The sequence below is a fragment of the Dama dama genome, chromosome 30 (assembly GCF_033118175.1).
Source record: "Dama dama isolate Ldn47 chromosome 30, ASM3311817v1, whole genome shotgun sequence".
Classification (NCBI taxonomy): Eukaryota; Metazoa; Chordata; class Mammalia; order Artiodactyla; family Cervidae; genus Dama; species Dama dama.
This window is the reverse complement of record NC_083710.1, coordinates 59,785,831-59,807,863: the sequence shown is the minus strand read 5'-3', so window position 1 is coordinate 59,807,863 and position 22,033 is coordinate 59,785,831. Positions and strand designations below refer to the sequence as shown.

At 38.9% G+C, this 22,033-nt stretch overlaps 1 non-coding gene across 1 annotated transcript; it reads right to left on the bottom strand.

The window, feature by feature from the left end:
* Positions 1-18,107: 18,107 nt before the first annotated feature.
* TRNAC-ACA (transfer RNA cysteine (anticodon ACA)) lies at positions 18,108-18,179 on the bottom strand. Its single transcript has one exon. It is a non-coding gene; the product is annotated as a tRNA-Cys (tRNA).
* Between the last annotated feature and the right edge of the window lie 3,854 nt (positions 18,180-22,033).

The window sequence follows — 22,033 nt, the reverse complement described above, 5'->3', positions numbered from 1 at the left end:
ATCAGCTCATGGACGTTCTTCTGATTGGTTGGTAGTGAGGTAATTGGGAGTCAATCTTCCGATTTCACAAGTCTGGGGTCTATGCACTTGTAGGCAGCATATAGCTAACTTCTTCCATCTGGCAGCAGTTTTAGTTTCTGAGAAACAGCTCAAAGGATATGGCTCAGAATATTATCTATACCTGTTGAGGAGAAACTAAAGGTCCTTGACTTTGGTTAATGGCTAAACTATTATTATTTTGTCTTGCTTGCTTATTTTCCTTTCTTCCTGCTCACTTCTCTCACTTTTCTCACTTCTCTGATTAAATTTATCCTTTGTAACTCAGGGAAGACCTAGGATGCTAAAGTTTTTCTACAGACAAGATGCAGGTGGAGGACATGCTATGAGGGGGTAGGGGTTCTGACCCTGGAAGACCCTGCAGGGTCCTGCTCAACCACATGGGAAGGACAACTTTCACATGGGCAATTCATCTCCTTTTCTAAGAAAAAGAAGAAAAGTCACAGTGTTCTTGCATTTTCTGTTTTCCAAGTGCATTTAACTCAAAAGGGTCAACATGCCAGAGCAACATATTTGGGAGTGGTATATTCTGCCAGCCTTCATTGGTAAAATAAGTCCAATATAAATCGGATGGTTGTTTGAGAAGTGTATATCAGAGGACTGCAGTACCACAAATTCCTTTTGCATTTTTGGAGTCCTCTGTTGAGTGAAGAAAACACAAAGTTAACCTTAGTAGTTTTTATTAGTCCAAGTTTTATCTGTGATTTCAGTGAAGGGTCCTTCACCAAGGCTAGATTTTAGGAGCTCTGCACCTTAATCTAGATATTGCCAAAAATATACTACAAAGATTGACAGGAAGGAAAAATTCTATGAAAACATATCAAATATACTTACACTATTATTGACAAATATCTCAGCCCAGGAACTTCACATCTTTTTGTTTCTTAACTGCCTTTCCCTTGAACCTCAGGGAATATTTATAAAACTATTGTGAGAACAAGTAGCTAGAATAGGGAGAAAATGGCAGATGAATAAAATCAGATGAACATCATGGGGCAGCATGAGTTTAACAGATTTAGCATGAGTTTAGCAAGTTTAGCATTGAGCTGGCCTAGGTTACATGGCCTCTGTGTGTCCCAGTGAGAGAGTTAATTCTTAGTAAGTTGATAAGGATTCCAGGGCCCTCAAGGAGAAAGGGCTCCAGGACCCTTGAGGAGGAGAAAGGGGTCTGAGGCGCTTGCAGAGGAGAAAAGACAAACATTTTTTTCCCCCTACATTCCTTTGTCTTGATTATATGATTGTATAACAACAATGTATATATAATGATTATATAACAACAATGTATCCTGCTTGAGGACATGTTTCTCCTTCTTGACAGGAACCTTCTGACTAATCTTGTTGCTAGGAGTGGGTCTAGTAAGACTTTTCTATTGTTAGTTCTAATCTTGTTAATTTAAGATGTTATGTTGTGGGAGTGTGTCTGGTAAAATATATAAGGCCTTGCTAAGACCTGCATTCTCTGTCCCCCTTCTGATGTCTATATCAGACGTTTTCTCTGTCCTTTTTCACTGTAATAAAACTTCTGCCACACAAAAGCTCGGAGTGATCAAGCCTGTTTCCTGGTCCCAAAGTTAAATTTTCTTTTGCGATCAAGAATTTGGCATCATTCACCATAAGGTATCACCAGACCTCTCACTAGACAGGGTACCATTTCTAAAAGAGAGAGGTGAGGATGGGGTTGGGGAGAAGGAGATGACTAACTATAATGTACATATCTACCAGTAAGTAGAAGAGAGAATAACAAGATATGTTAACTTGATTTTTAAGACAATGTAAGAAATTAATAAACAGAAACCTCAAACAAGTAGAACTGGGATATCAGAAGGAGGAGTGCTCATAATCTGCAGACGGCAGAGTCCACCAGCAGAAGAGATTCCTCTTCTTCCCTGTCAAGTACTCAGCCAATAAAAAGCCATGGACTGTTTCTGATTCCCTCCAACTTCCTTTTCCCTTCTAAAGAGTATTCTTCTTCTTTTGCCATGTGGTGGATTGCACATGGCTTGCCATGGCTGTAGACCCCAAACTGCAATTCTCTGCTGATCTTGAATAAATCCATTTTGCTGGAGAAATACCTGGAGGTCTGTTTGTCTGTGATCAGTATTTTGGTGGCTCATAGGGGGACCAAAGATGATTCCCAATGGCTCCGGGGTTGGTGAGCCAACAGGTGAGGTACCCATAACTGAGCCCATTGTGAGTGTGTGTGTATGCTAGTGGCTCAGTCATGTCTGACTCTTTGCGACCCCATGGACTGTAGCCCACCAGGCTCCTTTGTCCATGGGATTCTCCAGGCAAGAATACTGGAGGGGGTTGCCATTTCTTTCTCCAAAAAGGCTGATGAAAGTATGTAAAATCAAGATGATAACCAGACTTAGCAGCACAGTCGCAATAAAGCATCACTGAGATCACTGAGTGATGATCTCAGTGATCATCACTGAGCCCATTGTATGGCTTAATTCACAAAACCCTGGAGTTTGAAAGTATTTCTTTTTCTTGGATCTGAGCGAGTTTACATGCTCTTTATGTCTGAAGCTCTCCAGGTTTACTCAGGATCTTTTTAAAAGTTTCATCTTTCTGGCTAAGGCCTTGTTTTGTATATGAATACTCTTTCGGCACTTTGGTCTGATTGGAGATCAGATTGTTTCACTGAAGCTGGCTAGTCTTCAACCCATTCCTTCTGGAACAGGGGGTTGTTTCTCTGAAACAATGCCAATTTTTTTCAGCCTTTGGCCAATTTCTTTGGAAGGGCTGTCTTCTGGAAACTGTCAGATAAAAAAAAAAGCATTTGGCCTGGCTCCTCTGGGACCAAGCTGTCTTCTTAAGACTGGTTCAGATGGTTGTAAGCTGTTCAAATTAAGCCATTTGTGCAGTAAACTATTTAAGTTATTTGAAAATTGTTCTTTGCTCTAGAGGAAAGACCTTTAGGTATTGGCATCTCAGGATCTAAGTGTCTTGAGGGAGCATCACTCCCTCTGCATCAAGGGAAGCTGGTCAATTTTATGTTTAAAAACATGGCCCTTCCTCAGGTACATTTCAAAATGAATGGAACAAACTGACCAAAGGCAATTTAGAATATCAATGGCCATCATGGGGGACTTCTGAAATACCCAAACTTAATTTACTTAAAACTGTACTGGACTACAAGAGCTCAACAATTTCCAGAACTGAGTGAAATGTTTATTTTGATTAATGTTTTGAAGCTTCCCAGCCTTATCAGAGGTCTAAATTGCCTATGCAAAATACTGTTTTAAAAATTAACAAGCAAACAAAGGACTAAAGAGTGATAAGATGGCCCCTAAAGCTTCAGGCTCTTCTTCCGGCTTCTTTGTCTCATACTCTGTCACTGGTACAATCCTGTTTCTCTCAGCATCCCCTGGCCATACTCAGCCTGCAGCACATCTTCCTCCTCCCTTCTACAGTGCCTACACCTCCAACACATTCATAAATTTCCCATATGAATTCTTTTGCCAAACTTCCCCTTTTCTCTGAAACTCTCCTCACTCCCTTTTCCTCTGGGCGTGTAAGACTCACTCTGACTTGTCAAAACCCAACCCTTAAAATTAAGACTTCTAAGGATCCAGAGGCTTAATTTAATTTTACTTTTTTTATACTTTTTGGATTAAAGCTGAACTGTGAGCCATAGTCAAAGATTTTCCTAAAGTAACCAAAAATCTTCATAGATTTGCTGAGGATTTTAACATAGTCATCCAAACTTATCAACCTGGTTTCCCTGACTTGTAATAGCTAATCCATATGCTTGTTGGGGAAGGCTAGGGCCAGCATTGGATGAAAACTGCTAATTGGTAAAGTCCTGAAAGGTCTCTAGAATTACACCTGGGAGACAAGACTACTAACTTATTATATAATCACATTCAGGCAACTGCTAGGCAATTTCACTGAGCAGTTCTTAAGGCTTTTCCAAAGTTTGTTGATTAGAATGGAACTCAAGTGTGCACACAAAAATCTGATGAACCTATTTATAATTTTTACAATCAACTTCAGACTGTTTGTAAAGGAAAATCTAGTTTTCCTTCAGATGTTGATTCCACTTGAGTAGATTTATTTATTTTAGTAGATTTTATTAATAGGGTTGAACTGGGACCTTTCCCTTCTAGTAAAAAGGACCCGAATGGAATGGGAAGCTAGTCTGCATTTAGGTAATCAGGCAAAGCAGTTCTCTTGCACTCTAGATGAGTCACCTGTGATTACAGAAGGACCATAAAACTACTTAATCTTTTTTTTTTTTTTTGAAATGCACAAAGTGCCAATTTTTTTTATTATTTTTGGCTGTGCTGGGTCTTCATTGCTGCATGCAGGTTTTCTCTAGTTGCAGCAAGCGGGGGTCACTCTACTTGTCGTTCATGCGCTTCTCGTTGTAGTGGCTTCTCTTGTGGAGCACAGGCTCTAGGCACACAGGCTTCAGTGTCTGTGGCACAGGGTCTCAGGACTTGTGGTTCTCAGGCTCTAGAGTGTGGGCTCAGTAGATGTGATGCATGTGCTCAGTTGTTCCATGGCATGTGGAATCTTCCTGGACCAGGGGTTGAACCTGTGTATCCTGCATTAGTAGGCAGATTCATATCCACTGCGCTACCACAGAAGTCCCAGACTTCTTAATCTTAAGCCCTAGCAAATGAAGATTCTGAGACAAAACCAAATCCCAGCTCCTTTCTGCTAGTATTGCAAAGAACTGAAACATTAGAAAGGATATCTTAACAACTTTTAGCGCTTTAGGCACCTTCAGCTCTCTAGCTTGGAGAAGGCAATAGCACCCCACTCCAGTACTCTTGCCTGGAAAATCCCATGGACAGAGGAGCCTGGTAGGCTACAGTCCATGGAGTCGTGAAGACACAACTGAGCGACTTCACTTTCACTTTTCACTTTCATTCATTAGAGAAGGAAATAGCAACCCACTCCACTGTTCTTTCCGGGAGAATCCCAGGGACGGGGGAGCCTGGTGGGCTGCCGTCTATGGGGTCGCACAGAGTCGGACATGGCTGAAGCGACTTAGCAGCAGCAGCAGCAGCTCTCTAGCTGGACTTGCCAAAGTCCTCCCTAATGATGGAGTTATAAGGAACTATAAGGAATGACCAATCCTTCCTCCTGATCAACTTGGGGAAAATTTTCTCCATATTGGGGAGGAATCTCTTCCAGTCCTCATTGACACTGGAGCCACACTCTTAGTGCTCAACCCTGCTACTATGACACAGCTCCTGCTCTGGAGTTCTAAAACAGTTCCAACAGTGGCAATCTCTAATGATCCTCAAGAGGTTCCTGTCCTCCAATCTAGTCCCTTTTGTTTAGGCCCTCCCTTTGAGATATATACTCACTCTTTTTCCTTAGTTCCTCTGCCCCTGTACATTTATTAGGCTGAGACTTCTTAGAGAATTATCATATTGGAATTTCTTTCTCCTCAGAGAAGGAACTAATTCTCAGCATTAAAAGCAGTCATCAAAGTAACCAGTAGGTGAATTAAATGACCCTCTGACATTTTTCATTTGTTCCATCTCTGATGGTACTAGAACAGATTCTGGCAACACTGCTCATTTGTCCCTTTTGAATCAGCTATCATTTTCCTTATGGGCAAAATCTCCAACTGATGTTGGAAAAATTCACAGTCAACTCCCAGCAAAATTTAAATAGGCCCCTCCAAACCTCTTCTCCAAATTAACCAATATCCTGTAAGTCAAGAAGCCCTAAAAGTCATAGAGCCCGTAAAAGAAGCCCCCAGGTCTCATGATCCCCTATACTAGCCCTGAAACACCTCTATTATATCAGTGAGAAAACCTAAGGGTCAAGGGTGGAGGTTTGCCCAGTACTTCAGTGTGATAAACAATATCACTGTGTCTGGATACCTTGTTGCTCCTAACCCTCATGGGTTACTAACACCCATTCCTGCTGAGAGCAAATTCTCTCCTATAATTGATTTATGCAGTAGATCCTTTAGTATTCCAGTTGATGAAGATAGTCAATAGCCGTTTTGCCTTCACTTGGGAAGAAAAAAAATTCACCTGAACAGTAATTCCTCAGTGTTGTACTGTCAGTCCTTATTTCTTGAAAATCCTGAAGGTTGATCTGAATGACCTGAAGGTCCCTAGAGGTTCTACTTTGTTGCAATATGTGGATGATTTACTTCTTTGCTCTCTTTCTCAAGCTTCCTCACAGGAAGACAGCATCCTGTTGCTAAAGCTTTTAGCCTTAAAGGGACATAAGGACACCAAGAAAATGACATAATCTTCCCAAACTGAGGTTCAATATTTAGGGCATCAGATATCAGAACAAGGGCTACACCTATATCCAGACAGATTCCATGGTGTCCTAAAACCCAAAAACTAAGTGACAGCTGTGAGATTTTCTCAGGCCAGTTGGTTACTGCTGAGATTCCAAATTTCTCTCTTATGGGCAAATCTCTATATGCTTTACTCAACAATAATAACCCCATCCCAATTTTATAGGAAAAAACAACATGACAGAGATGTCAAGGCCTTAAAGGAGAGTCAGATTAATTCACCTGCCCTCTGGCATCACAATGGTCGAGTCCCTTTTTTCCTGTTTGTATGTGAAAAGGAAAGGACTGCTGTTGGGTACTCATCCAGAAACACAAGGACCAGTATCAACCAGGGTGTTACAGCAGCAACTGGACTGTATGGCATGAGGTACACCCCTCACCTTAGAGACAGTACAAACACTTCCTTGTCAACTACAAATTGGCACTTAACCAGAGCATTGCCAACGACAGAACAATAATGGCATTTGTCATCTGCCTCAATGGAGACCAGACCCTATGCTGCTATAGCTGTTAACCTTCAACAACCCTGGAGGGAGTTCAAGGTGGAGTGAGGCACTCTGTGCTCCAGGGAATCTGGCTGGATGGGTCTTTAGCTAGTTGGATGTTTTTAGGGAAAGATTTTATTATCTCAATCCCTGCATCTCCTATCTAGAGAAGCACTAAATCCCTTCATGGTGACATCAGATCCTCATGACTAACAAAAGCCTTTTGTAAAATGAATGACACTTCTTATTTAAAGTGACAATGGTAAATAGTGTCCTGAGGATGCTATTACAACTCCTTTTGGTGTTTTTGAGAAAGCATCTCTATGTAATACTACTTCATCACAACAGGTTGAAATATACTCTTATATGAGCTTATAGTTTAGCCAAGAACAAAATTACCAACATTCATACTGATAGTCAATATGCTTTCAGAGTAGCTTATGATTTTGGATATTGTGGAAGCAACAGGTCTTTCTTATTTCCAGGGGAAATACAATTAAAAATGGCCCCAATGTTCAGGATTTATTGGAGGCAATACTTTTAACAACTGCTTTAGCTACAATTAATAAGATTCAAGGGCATTCTAAACTTGATTCTACAAGAACTAGGGGTAATCACCTTGCTAATATTTCTGCAAGGAATGCTACTTTTAAAGGGATCAACAGTAGCCAAACCTCTGTTATGGTCCAAAGGGCTATTTCCCCAAATAATCATTTAGAAACACTGGCTAAAGAAGCCCAACGATTGGCCTCAGAAAAGGAAAACCGAGACTGGGAATTCAACAACTATCTGTATGACAGAGAAAGCTCTGGTTTGGACCAAATAACAACCCAGTCTTACCAGAGACTAAAGTTCCCACTCTTAACCACTTGTACATGCATCAAATAATTAGTCTACTGACAAAATGGTAGCCTTCATACATCAAGATTGGTAGGGAAACTTTATCAAGGCTGCAAATATCGCCTATGTCACTTGTCCACTTGTCTGAAGCACAACCAGGGAAAACTGCTTCCAGTCATTTAAAATGCTTAATGGACCACTGAAGTTCTGGTAAATGTATTTACCAACTTCCTTTGTCTAATGGACACAAATATATTTTAGTCACGGTCTGTGTTTTCACCTTGGACTGAAGCCTTCCCTTATGGATAGACTACTGCTTCTTCTGTGGCTAAGGTCCTATTGGTAAAGATTATTCCTACTTGGGGAACTCCTCTTAAACTCCACAGTGATCAAGGAACCCACTTCACTGGCCAGGATGCTTCGACCAATCTGCACTGTTTGGCCAGTTTTACAACACTTTCACTGTGCCAACCATTCTAAATCTTCTGCTTTAGCCTAGTGCAATAATGACACTATTAAGACTCATTTGGAATACTTTGTAGAAGCCTTCCAAATACGTTGGTCAAAATTATTGCTGTTGATTCTTCTAAATCTCAAATCTACACTTTTTAAACTTATAAACACTCATTCTTTGAGACAGAAGATACTCAATGTACATGGCACCGGCTTTTTTGACTCACACTAACGAAATGAGAGATACTCCAATACTGCAAAGACATAATTGTTTATAAGACAAATAACCATGTTTTGGTAGAGCAATATTTTCAGAATGTATCCTCAGTAGATGAAGGTCTTAAGCTTCATACCTTACAATCTGGAGATTTTATCTATTGGAAAAAAAAAAAAAAACCCTCAAGAAGAACTTTTTTCAAACCTGTTGAAAAAGCCCTTATCAAGTACAGCTAACAAAACCTTGTGCCACTCAACTCTAAGAAAGAGAAACTTGGATTCACATGACACAACTAAAAAAAGCATAAACCCTAACTAGAACTGCATATCATCTGGTAACCGAAAAATAAATATTTCTCAAATGGAAACTAGTCACATCGGGTGAGACAGCTTTCCCAAGACTAGCTGGATGATTCTCTCCTAATCATTGATAACAACATAAACATTCAGATGATTTCCAATGTCTACGATATTGAGCATTAGTTAGAAAGTGCCTGAAAGTTCTCTTCCCTGTCTCTCCTTGTCACCTGAACGTGATCTTAACAGGTTTTCAATCTGTGCACTTTTTCTCCGATGTGAGACACTGCACCTAAGGAAGGTCCTTCCCTTTTGAAGGAGAGAAAGGAGCTGAAACTAGAACACCTGACACCTAATCAGCAAGGTTTCCCAGAGAGAACTTGATCAAAAGAAGAAAATGTAAAACATTAATAAACAGAAACCTCAATTTGACATGGGAGACCAGAACAGGGAACCCTCAATGAACTCAAAAGTCCAACAGGGAAAGAAAGACTCTTCTTTCCGGGCTGAGACACAGCCAATGAAAAGCCATGGACTCCAGGTGGTGCAAGTTGTAAAGAATCCACTGACCAATGCAGGAGACCTAAGAGACTGTGGTTCAATCCTTGAGTGGGAAAGATCCTCCGGAGGAAATGTCAACCTACTACAGTACTTCAGTATTCTTGCTGGAAGAATTCCATGGACGGAGGAGGATACGGACAGAGGAGTCTGGCGGGCTACAGTCCAAGGGACCACAAAGAGTCAGACAGCATGAGCATCAGAATACACACTGTTTACCAGAACTTACAGCTTTCTCTACCTCCCAAGAAAACTGCTCTCCTTCTGTTGCCATAGGGAGACTTGCACATGGCTCATCATGGTTATTGGCCCCAAACTACCATTCTCTGCTGATCCTGGATATACTCATCTTCAGTGGAAAAATATCTGGCAGTCTATTTGTTTCAGGTCACAAGTATTAATAGTTACCTGCAAATTAAGACTGTTCAGTGCCCAATTAATTAGAAGATAACTTCTACTCCAAGACCAAAATCAGATATGAAAACAGAATTTGGGGTGAGAATATTTTGCTTCATAGGAGAAGGTGAAAGTATTGATAACTCTCCTTAATTCCTGTAAACGTTCAGACACTTTCTCTTAGCTGTGTGCACTGAACCTTCAGAGCTTTTCCAATCTGAACTCATTATCTGCAGTGCTCTGAAATGCACATTCAAAGTACCTTATTTCATGGTTAGGAGTTTTTTTATTTTCTTCCTTCCACAAGAACATACTTTCAACGATTCTCTGCAACAAAAATGTGTACTACTGTCTTTAGAAAATAGAGGTATCAGTAGTTTGAACTGACTCTAGTCCTAAATATTACACATTAAACAGACACCTCTGCTTGCTTATGAAGGCCCACACATCAAGGTTAGAAAATATCATCTCCCTCCAGGGAGCATTCCAGTGGCTACATGATGATAACTGACACAAGAACGTCTTGAACACAAGTGAACACACGTAGGAAATCCATTTCAGGCAGCAGTAAACAGAGTGCAAGTCACAGACCCTGGTGACCTCTGTATCCTCCATCGTTTTACATCCCTAAGCCTCATTCCGTTTTATATTCTTAATCCCGTGCTCCCTTTTAAACTATAAATTAATAGATCATCAAAGCAGTTAGTATGATCATAGTGTAAAAGTATTTCAGGTAAATTTTTTTAATTCTTTGTTTTCAAATGCAATCTTAGCCACTCAGAGGAAACTTGTCAGGTACAAATATAGATTATGTGTTATAACCACATTATATGCATTTATTTATTGGTTATAATTTGTTATTTAGGTCATTCTAGTAGATAGATAAGACTCGATTCAAGTTAAGTGTGTTAAGTGCCAGACTGTAGGCACATCACACAATATATTGAGCAAATGAGTGGTCAGGTTTGGAAGAGAGCAAGATCAAAACAAGTGCATCCTCTGTTCCTCTTACTCTCTAATTACTATTTCATTAAAAAACTACTCAAATAGTGTTCTATTTATGTTTAATATCAAACAGCATCAAGCAAATAGTCACTGGTCAGCTTCACTCTGCCTTCCAGTAAGGCATCTGTGATGATTATCATGCATTCATTTACCATGGTAAATATTAAATAAGTCCCTATTATGTTTCAAACATTGTTGTAAATTCTGATATTCAGCAGTGAGCAATGCGGAGTATAGTATACATTAAACAAGTAAACATATAGTACATATTATTTCATATAATGATGTGCTATGCAGAAAATAATCAGAGTGAAGAAAACAGAGTAAGTGGAATGGGATGAGATTGTTTTGGAAGGGGATTTAAAGAAATGTGTCAAGAAAGAGATTTAGAACACAGACCAGCTGGATGAGAAGTGACCCTTATAAGGAAGGACACAGGGAGAGAATGCCAAGAAGAAAGCAATCAGCAAGCTTAGAGACACTAAGGCAGAAACAGATCAGAATAGTTGGAGGAAAGAAAGAAAAAGCAAATGCGGCTGAACTGTAGACAACAAGGAGGAGAAAGGTACTGGTTGGTATTGTAGAAGTAGACAGCTTATAGACCACCAAAAATAAATAAGCTGATAAATAAATAAATGAACAAACTGAGGACTTTGGCTTTTACTTTAGATAGGAGTTAAAGCTCTGAGAGATCTTTTAAATGGAAGATACATGATTTGAATTGCCCTAGGGGAAGGGGAAGGAACAAACACACTGCTTGACTGGCAATTAAGTGTCTGCAGGCTGACCAGCTAGGATATAACATTAATAACACAGATGAAGGATTATGATTCCTGGAAATGAGTGTTTGTTGTGGATAACAAGAAGTGTCTGGCGTCTGGATGTTCTGTGATCATAGATAATTAGTACACAGATATGGGAGACAATGAGGAAAAGGAGAGCCTTGGATTACTCTGAAATTGTGTCCTCAGAGAGGAGGTAATTGGTGATTGTACGGGTAGTAACTCATCTGGATGGCAAGCTGGTATCTGGGCAAGCCCATTTGCATTTGTCCTCAGTCACAAGCCATTCTCAACATTTCTGTTCTCTGCATTGAGCCAAGGGAGCCAACCCAGGAGGGAGGCTGACCTTTGAGGACAGCCTCCTTTGGGCTCACTTGCCAGCGGGATATTCACTGGGTTCGGTCAACTGGAGGAGGATTTAAATGATCTCTCACATGCCACTGATTTATAAACATGCATTTTTCTAGGGCAAGAAGTTATTTTTCGTTTTGTGCCTCTATATGCAACTTTTCTAGCCAATAAATATCTAAACTCAAAATTTTCTGTAGGAGACAGGAAGAATAAAAGAAAAGCAGACCCTGGCAAGGGCCGCAAGAGAAATTTATAATTATTGATAAACGGGATGCTATATGGCATGAGACTCTTAGAACAAGTCCAGAGGGAACAGTTCATAATCTTGAAAACAAGGTATGATCCTGTTTCTCAACTGGTGTCTCAGAGACACTTGTTTTACGTATCTGGTGGAAAATCTATAGATAAGAATATTAGTCTTAGTTACTGATTTGCTATTGATTACTTTTTCCTAATTACTCAATGGTTAACGATCATTGTGTTCTTTGGCCCTGAAGGCCATATGAGTTATAGCTTAACTCCCCGCATAGTCTTTCATTCACGGCTGAAAGTATAATAAAGCTGGCTTGGATTCAGTTTCTGCACCTTCACCTTGGAGCGGTGTTGGTCCCCTGATTACTGCTTTTCTCTGATTTCTTGTGTCTCATTTCTCATTTTCTCGCCGCGTGCTTTCAGAAACCCTGCTTGTTGAGCTAGTCTCGACATTTTCCAGAATGAACATTCTCTGGAAACATGCTTTTCTGTTCCTTTCTTAATTGACACAATTCTGTTGATTCCCAAACCGCAAACCTATGAATGCCTCTGATTTTCTAATGGCTAGCATATACTGATTATGAAAGTCATATGAACCAAATCTGAAAATATTTTTTTTACTAAAATTTTCTTTAATTTTTTTGCATTTGTTATCTTTCATAGACGTGCCATTTCTTCCGTGGACTATTCCTCTATCCTTCTATGCTTAAATTTGTTCTCCAACTTACTAACTGAATGATGCTACTAACTTAACTCTTTTGATGTGTGTCAACTATAAAATTTTTAACACCTTCTCAAAAGGTTAGGATAAAGTCTGTCTTTTATCTGCACACACAAGTTTTTTTTTTTTTTTTTTTTTTTTTAGTTTTGCTAACTAAAATGTCATGTGCAACCATCATCATACAAATACTTGCATCCTTAGTGTATGCATGAGCACACACACACACACACACACACACACACATTCCACATCTGGATCCAGTGAAAATAGCTATATTCAATTATAGGCATACAGCATTGTTTGCATTTAAATTTTGCTTTGATAACCCACTCTCTCTTGCATAGCACACCTTCTGAATCCACTTCTACAACTATATATGTATTACGCTTAAGACTTGCTTCATAGGAAATGATCTTTGCCCCAGTTAGAAATATTTCATATACTCTTGATGCTCACAAAAGAACCCACATCTCTATATTTATACCTCCAGCACTATCTTGAAAACACTAGTTTTACTTCTATTTGTTCTAATTAAGTAGAAAATAATAGTATATTCCTAATACTTTGATTGTGAAAGCTTAGGCTCATTACCTCAGCCAATCAGATGTTCCATTCTGAAACCATGAAGTTTGATGGAATAAAGAATGGATAGTTAAAAGAAATTATTCAAGGGTTTTGTTGTTACAAGCTCCCCAGAAATAGCAGTACTGACACTGTAACGGCACTGACTCGTAGAGCATTAGTCTCAGCTCCCGGGTGCAGTGATAACCTCAGGTGCAATGCATTTCATCCCCACTCCTCAAACCAAAAGTTATCCAGTTACTTTAATATTGGCTATTTCATGCACCTTCAAATACTTCATTGTTGTTCAGTGCTAAGTTGTGTCCAACTCTCTGCCACCCCATTGACTGCCAACACGCCAGCTTCCTCTTTCTCCAATATCTCCAGGTTTTCTCAAATCCATGCCCAATGAGACAGTGATGCTATCTAACCATCTCATTCTCTCTTTCCCTCTTCTCCTTTTGCCTTCAATCTTTCCCAGCATCAGGGTCTTTTCCAATGAGTCGGCTCTTTGCATCAGATGGTCAAAGTATTGGAGCTTCAGGTTCAGCATCTGTTCTTTCAGTGAATATTCAGGGTTGATATCCTTTAAGACTGGCTGGTTTGATATCCTTGCAGTCCAAAGGACTCTAAAGTGTCTTCTCCAGTACCACAATTAGAAAGTATCAATTATTCGGTGCTCAGCTCAGCCTTCCTTATGGTCCAACTCTCACAACTGTACATGACTACTGGAAAAAACACAGCTCTGACTATACAGACTTTTATTGGCAAAGGGATATCTCTGTTTTTTAATATGCTGTCTAGGTTCATCGTTAGAGCAACTAAAGAGCCTCTTGGTGAGGGTGAAGGAGGAGAATGAAAGAGCTGGCTTAAGATTAAGTACTAAAAAACTAAGATCATGGCACCTAGCCCCATTACTGCATGGCAAATAGAAGGAGAAAAGATGGGAGTAGTGACAGATTTTCTCTTCTTGGGCTCTAAAAACATCACTGCACACTATGACCGCAGCCATGATATCAGAAGACAACTGCTTCTTTGCAAATAAGTGATGACAAACCTAGGCAGTGTATTGAAAAGCAGAGACATTACACTGCTGACAAAGGTCCATATAGTCAAGGCTATGGTCTTCCCAGTGGTCAAGTACGGTTGTGAGAACTAGACCATAAATAAGGCAGAGCCCTAAAGAATCGATGCCTTAGAACTGTGGTGTTGGAGAAGACTCCTTAACGTCCTTTGGACAGCAAGGAGATCAAACCAGTCAATCTTAAGGGAGATCAACCCTGAATATTCACTGGAAATACTGATGCTGAAGCTGAAGCTCCAGTATTTTGGTTGTTTAATGTGAACAGATGACTCACTGGAAAAGTCCCTGATGCTGGGAAAGATCAAGGGCAGGAGAAGAGGGCATTAGAGGATTAGAGGGCTGGAAAGTATCACCAATACAATGAAAAAGAACTTGGGCAAACTCTGGGACATGGTGAGAGACAAGGAGGCCTGGCGTGCTGCAGTCTATGGGGTCATAAAGAGTCAGACATGACTGGGTGACCGAACAACAATAACTAGGTTTGTCATAGCTTTTTTTTCCAATGAGCAAATGTTTTTTAAATTCATGGCTGATATCATTGTCTGCAGTGATTTTGGAGCCCAAGAAAATAAAGTTTGTCACTGTTTCTACCTTTTCCCCTATCTGAGGTTGTTGATATTTCTATCAGCAATCTTGATTTCAACTTGTGATTCATTCATCCTGGCATTCCACATGATATACTCTGTATATAGGTTAAATAAGCAAGATGACAATATACAGCCTTGACACACTCCTTGAAAAATTTGGAACCAGTCAGTGGTTCCATGTCCAGTTCTAATTGTTGCTTCTTGATCTGCATACATTTTTCTCAGAAGAGGTAAGGTGGTCTAGTAGTCTCTTAAAGAATTTTCTGATATTCTCTTTAAGAATTCTCTTTAAGAATTTTCCAGTTTTTTTTTTTTTTTTTTTCCTCTAATAGACACTGTCGAAGCATTTAGTGTAGTCAATGAAGCAAAAATAGATTTTTATTTTACAATTATCTTGCTTTTTCTATGATCCAAGGCAATTTGGTCTCTGGTTCCTCTGCCTTTTCTAAATCCAGCTTATAAATCTGGAAGTTCTCAGTTCACATATATTGTTGAAGCTTAGCTTGAAGGATTTTGAGCATTGCCATGATAGCATGTGAAACGACTGCAATTGTATGGTAGTTTGAAGATTCTTTGGCATTGCCTTTCTTTGCGACTGGAGTGAAAATTGACCTTTTCCAGTTCTGTGGCCATAGCTGAGTTTTCCAAATTTGCTGACCTATTGAGTGCAGCACTTTAATGGCATCAACTTTTAGGATTTTAAATAGCTCAACTGGAATTCCATCAACTCCATGAACTCCGTTTGCAGTAATGCTTCCTAAGGCCCACTTGACTCACAATCCAATATATCTTTTTTATTTTTTTTTATCTTAAGTCATTTTATTTTTTATTTTTTAAATTTTATTTCATTTGTTTTTATTAGTTGGAGGCTAATTACTTTACAATATTGTAGTGGTTTTTGCCATACAATGACATGAATCAGCCATGGATTTACATGTATTCCCCATCCTGATCCCCCCTCCCACCTCCCTCTCCATCCCATCCCTCTGGGTCTTCCCAGTGCACCAGCCCTGAGCACTTGTCTCATGCATCCAACCTGGGCTGGTGATCTGTTTCACCCTTGATAGTATACTTGTTTCAATGCCGTTCTCTCAGAACATCCCATCCTTGCCTTCTCCCACAGACTCTAAATGTCTGTTCTGTACATCTGTGTCTCTTTTTCTGTTTTGAATACAGGGTTATTGTTACCATCTTTTTAAATTCCATATATATGTGTTAGTATACTGTATTGGTCTTTATCTTTCTGGCTTACTTCACTCTGTATAATGGGCTCCAGTTTCATCCACCTCATTAGAACTGATTCAAATGAATTCTATTTAATGGCTGAGTAATATTCCAATATATCAGGCTTCAGGTGAGTGACCACATCATCCTGGTTATCTGAGTCATTAAGACCTTTCTTCTAGAGTTCTTCTGTGTAGTATTCTTGCTACCTCTTCTTAGTATATTCTGCTTCTGTTAGATTCTTGCTGTTTCTGTCCTTTATGGTGCTGATCCTTGCATGACATATTCCCTTGATATCTCCAATTTTCTTAAAGAGACCTCTAGTCTTTCTTATCATACTGTTTTCCTCTGTTTCTTTGCAATGTTAATTGAAGAAGTCCTTCTTATCTCACCACACTACCTGGGACTCTGCATTCAGTCACGTATACCTTTTCCTTTCTCCTTTGTCTTTAGATTCTCTTCATTCCTCAGTTACTTTTAGTGTCGTCAGACAATAACTTTGCCTTTTGCATGTCTTCTTCTTTGGGATGGTTTTGGTCACTATCTCCTGTACGTGTTATAAAACTTCATCCATAGTTCTTTAGGCACTCTATTTACTAGATTTAATCCCTTGAAACTATTTGTCACCTCTATTGTATAATCCTAGGAGATTTGATTTAGGTCATAACTGAATGGCCAAGTGGTTTTCCCTATGTTCTTCAGTTGAAGCAATGAAGAGCTCATGATCTAAGCCACATTCAGCTCTGGGTCTCGTTATTGCTGACTATACAGAGGTTCTCTATCTTTGGCTGCAAAGAATACAATCAATCTGACTTTGGTATTCACCATTTAATGATGTCCATGTACACAGATGTCTCTCGTATTGTGGGGAAAGGGTGATTGTTATGACCAGTGTGTTCTCTTGACAAAACTCTGTTAACCTTTGCCCTGCTTCATTTTGTACACCAATGCCAAACTTGTCTGTTACTCCAGGTATCTTTTGACTTCCTGATTTTGCATTCCAATCCCCTATGATGAAAAGGACATCTTTTTTTTTGTTTTCTCCCCCCTTTGGTATTAGTTCTAGAAGGTCTTGTAGGTCTTCATAGAACTATTCAACTTCAGCTTCTTTGGCATCAGAGGTTGGGGCTCTGGATTAGACTTGGATTACCATGATGCTGAAAGGTTTGCCTTGAAACGAACTTAAATCATTCCGTCATTTTTGAGATTGCACCCAAGTACTGCATTTCAGACTCAGATTATGAGGGATACTCTTTCTTCTAAGGGATTCTTCTAAGGGATTCTTACCCACAGTAATATAGATACAATGGTCATCTGAATTAAATTGTTCCATTGCCATTTTAGTTCACTGATTGCTAAGATGTTGATGTTCAATCTTGTCATCTCCTGCTTGATCACATCCAACTTACCTTGATACATTCACCTAACATTCCAGGTTCCTGTGCAGTACTGTTCTTTATGGTATTGATTTTACTTTTGCTATTAGACACATCCACAACTGAACATTGTTTCTGCTTTGGTCCAGAAACTTCATTCTTTTCTTGAGCTATTTGTAATCACCCTCCACTCTTCCCAGTAGCATACTGGAAACCTTCTGACCTGGGGGGGCTCATCTTCTGATGTCATGTCTTTTTTTCTTTTTCTAGTGCTTATGGGGTTCTTTTAGCAAGAATACTGCAGTGGTTTGCTAATTCTTCTTTCATGGGTCATGTTTTGTTAGAACTCTTCTAGACCCATCAAGACAGGATGGCACTGCATGGCATGGCTCATAGCTTCATTGAGTTATGCAAGCCCCTTCACCATGATAAGGCTGTAATTCATGAAGTGAAGTGAAGTTGCTCAGTTGTGTCCAACTCTTTGCAACCCCATGGACTGTAGCCTACCAGGCTCCTCTGTCCATGGGATTTTCCAGGCAAGAGTACTGGAGTGGGCTGCCATTTCCTTCTCCAAGGATCTTCCCAACCCAGGGATCGAACCTGGGTCTCCTGCATTGTAGGCAGATGCTTTACCATCTGAGCCACTAGGGAAGTCCCAAAGTAATTCATGAAGGGGCTTCAAATACTTACAGCTTCTTTATATACATTCATGTATATTTATAGTGAATTCAGATAAAGTTTACTAGGAAAATAAGAACCTAGACTGAACTGCCTTTATACTCTCAATATCAAATAATATGCTTACATAACTGAAGCTTAATTTATATTTGCAGAGTATATAAATGAATGAATGTATATTCTCCTTAAAGATGAATAATGTAATAAACATTAATATTCATTGAATGCTTATTTTGGGTATAGCTTTTTGCAAACGCTTTGTAGAAATGAACTTATTTACTCCTAACCTCATCCCTGTGAGGTAGATCCCTGCTTTTACTGTGTAGGATACTGAGGCATTAAAAATGAGCTATAAGTATCAAAGTCAAATCTTCAAATCTAGTAAACAGTGAAGCTGGGATTTGCACTTGGACATCTATCTATTTCTGGAACCCACAGCCATTATACTGCCTCTTAAAGCAGGATAAGAGGCATGTTTTCTTTTTGTATTTGTTTACTGAGATCATTGTTAGTTTAAGCAAAAATAAATGACTACTCTTTGAAATTTTTAATATATTACATTTCTGTACTGGTTTTTGAACAAAATAAATGTGAAAAATAATAGAAGTTTATCCAAATTCAGTAGAGAAGTGAAAATAATTGTATTAATCATCTTCTCAACTGTTTGCTTTGCTTATTAATCAGCATGGTCCATATGAATCCATTGATACTAATAAGAACATCTAAGAGAAGAAAATACACCTTCAATTTAAAAGTCTAGACTCTATCAATCCCAGTTAAATGAGCATCATATTTTGTAAATTTGAATGTGTTATACTAGAAATGTATAAATATTGAAACATCTTACTTTATTATATATAAACATATACATATGATATGTACATATATATGTGTGTGTGTATATATATATACACACATATCATTGTAAATGGATATGTATTTTACTTCCACATAAATTAGATCTGTAAATCCTGTCTTTATATAGGCAAAGTCTAAGCCAAAATAAGAATTAGCTTGGCTTAGTAGATGCAAAATACCAATGAATAACTCTCTTTTGAATTTCTTCCTAAATGCTCTTATATTAAGCCTTAGAACTGCAGGAACAGAGAGTTCCACAGCCTTGGAACCATGACAAAGACATCTTCCCCTGAATTTTACATCATTTATATCACTTAACTACAAAATGTCAGAAATGAAAACGATACCACCAGAAATTTTCTCAGATCTTAACTTTTCACGCCAATTATGGCCTTAAGAACAAAGCATAAAAAAATTCAAACAGCACAAAACTAGAAGTAAAAAGAAGTTGCCCAATTTCCAAAACACTTGCTTTCAATTTTACCTACCTATTAAAGAAAGCATTATTTTTTAAAAGCCAATATTCTACAATCAGAACTTTTTTCTTGACCTATAAAAAATCTGAGGATACAAAGTTCGTAATTCTGAGAAATAAAGCCCTGGTACTTATCCCATTGTTCAGTATACCCTAAATATGTGTGTAAATTCACATATTTTATTAACATATTTGCATCTACTAATTCACCACAAAAATTTTTTAAGGCAATAGTGTATCTTGAAATCTGTGGCCTGCAAAAACTGCAAAAATTGTGAAAATATTATGAATATGTGTGTGTATATATATATTTATAAGACACATAGTGTCAATGATCTACATTGAAGTTATTGGCAATCACTGACCTAAATCATTTCCTAAATTCATTCCTGTATTAATTCATGAATATTAAACACTACTGATTTTGAAATATTTCAAATAATTTTGAATAATTATTCACATGTGAAAGGGAAGGAATTCTATTGGTTCAAAAAGAGAAGCAGGACTCAACTTGGTAGGTCTCATGTTAGTTTTCTTTTCTAAATCTACTGGGAGGAACTGAAATCTGGGAAGGGAAGGTTTACTGCATGGGGAAAATTCAGAGTAAGACAGTAATTAAATTAAGTCTGAAATAATCTAACCTAATTTCTTTATCATACTAGTAGTCACATAGAATGCATTTTCTTAGACATCTCTAAACATGGACATTACCAGAAGGTCAAAACCAAAATCAGACTGATTATATTCTTTGCAGCCAAGATGGAGAAGCTCTATACAGTCAGCAAAAACAAGACTGGGAGCTGACTGTGGCTCAGATCATGAACTCCTTATTGCAAAATTCAGATTTAAATTGAAGAAAGTAGGGAAAAATAACTAGGTCATTCAGGTATGACCTAAATAAACCCCTTACGATTATACTGTGGAAGTGACAAATAGATTCAAGGGATTAGATCTGACAGACAGAGCTCCTGAAGAAATAAGGATGGAGCTTTGTAACATTGTATAGGAAGTTGTGATCAAAAGCTTCTCCAGAAAAAAAAAAAAAAAAGGCAAAATGGTTGTCTGAGGAGGCATTACAAATAGCTGAGAAAACAATAGAAGCAAAAAGTAAAGGAGAAAAGGAAAAATACACCCTTCTGAATGCAGAGGTCCAAAGAACAGCAAGGAGATATGACAGCCGTCCTAAGTGAACAACGTGAAGAAACAGAGGAAGACAATAGAATGGGAAAGAGTAGAGATCTCTTCAAGAAAATCAGAGATACCAAGGGAATATTTCATGCAAAGATGGTCACAATAAAGGACAGAAATGGTATGGGCCTAACAGAAAAAGAAGATATTAAGAAGAGATGGCAAGAATACACAGAAGAACTATACAAAAAAGATCTTCATGACCCAGATAACCACTATGGTTTGATTACTCACCTAGCACCAGACATCATGGAGTACAAAGTCAAGTGGGACTTAGTAAGAATCACTACAAACAAAGCTCATGGAGGTGATGGAATTCCAGCTCAGTTCATTTTAGTTGCTCAGTCGTGGCCAACTCTTTGAGACCCCGTGTACTGCAGCATGCCAAACTTCCCTGTCCATCACCAACTCCCAGAGTTTACTCAAACTCATCTCCAGAGGCAATGAAACCATCCAACCATCTAATCCGCTGTTGTCCTCTTCTTCTCCTGCCATCAACCCTTCCCAGCATCAGGGTCTTTTCCAATGAGTCAGCTTCAACATCAGTCCTTCCAATGAATATTCAGGACTGATTTCCTTTAGGATGGATTGGTTGGATCTTCTTGCAGTCCAAGGGACTCTCAAGAGTCTTCTCCAACAACACAGTTCAAAAGCATCAATTTGGCACTCAGCTTTTTTTATAGTCCAACTCTCACATCCACACATGACTACTGGAAAAACCAAAGTGTTGACTAGATGGACATTTGTTGGCAAAATAATGTTTCTGCTTTTCAATACGCTGCCTAGGTTGCTCATAGCTAGATTCTTCCAAGGATCAAGCATCTTTTAATTTCAAGACTGCTGTCACCATCTGCAGAGATTTTGGAGCCCAAAAGACTAAAAGTCTGTCACTGTTTCCATTGTTTCCCATCTATATGCCATGAAGCAATGGGACCAGATGTCATGATCTTAGCTCTGAATGTTGAGTTTTAAGCCAACTTTTTCACTCTCCTCTTTCACGTTCATCAAGAGGCTCTTTAGTTCTTCACTTTCTGCCATAAATGTGGTGTCATCTGCATATCAGAGGTTATTGATATTTCTCCCGGCAATCTTGATTCCAGCTTGTGCTTCATCCAGCCCAGCATTTCACACGATGTACTCTGCATATAAGTTAAATAAGCAGGGTGGCAGTATATGGACTTCATACTCCTTTTCCGATTTGGAACCAGTCTGTTGTTCCACATCCAGTTCTAACTGTTGCTGCTTAGCCTGCATACAGACTTCTCAGGAGGCAGGTCAGGTGGTCTGGTTTTCCCATCTCTTTCAG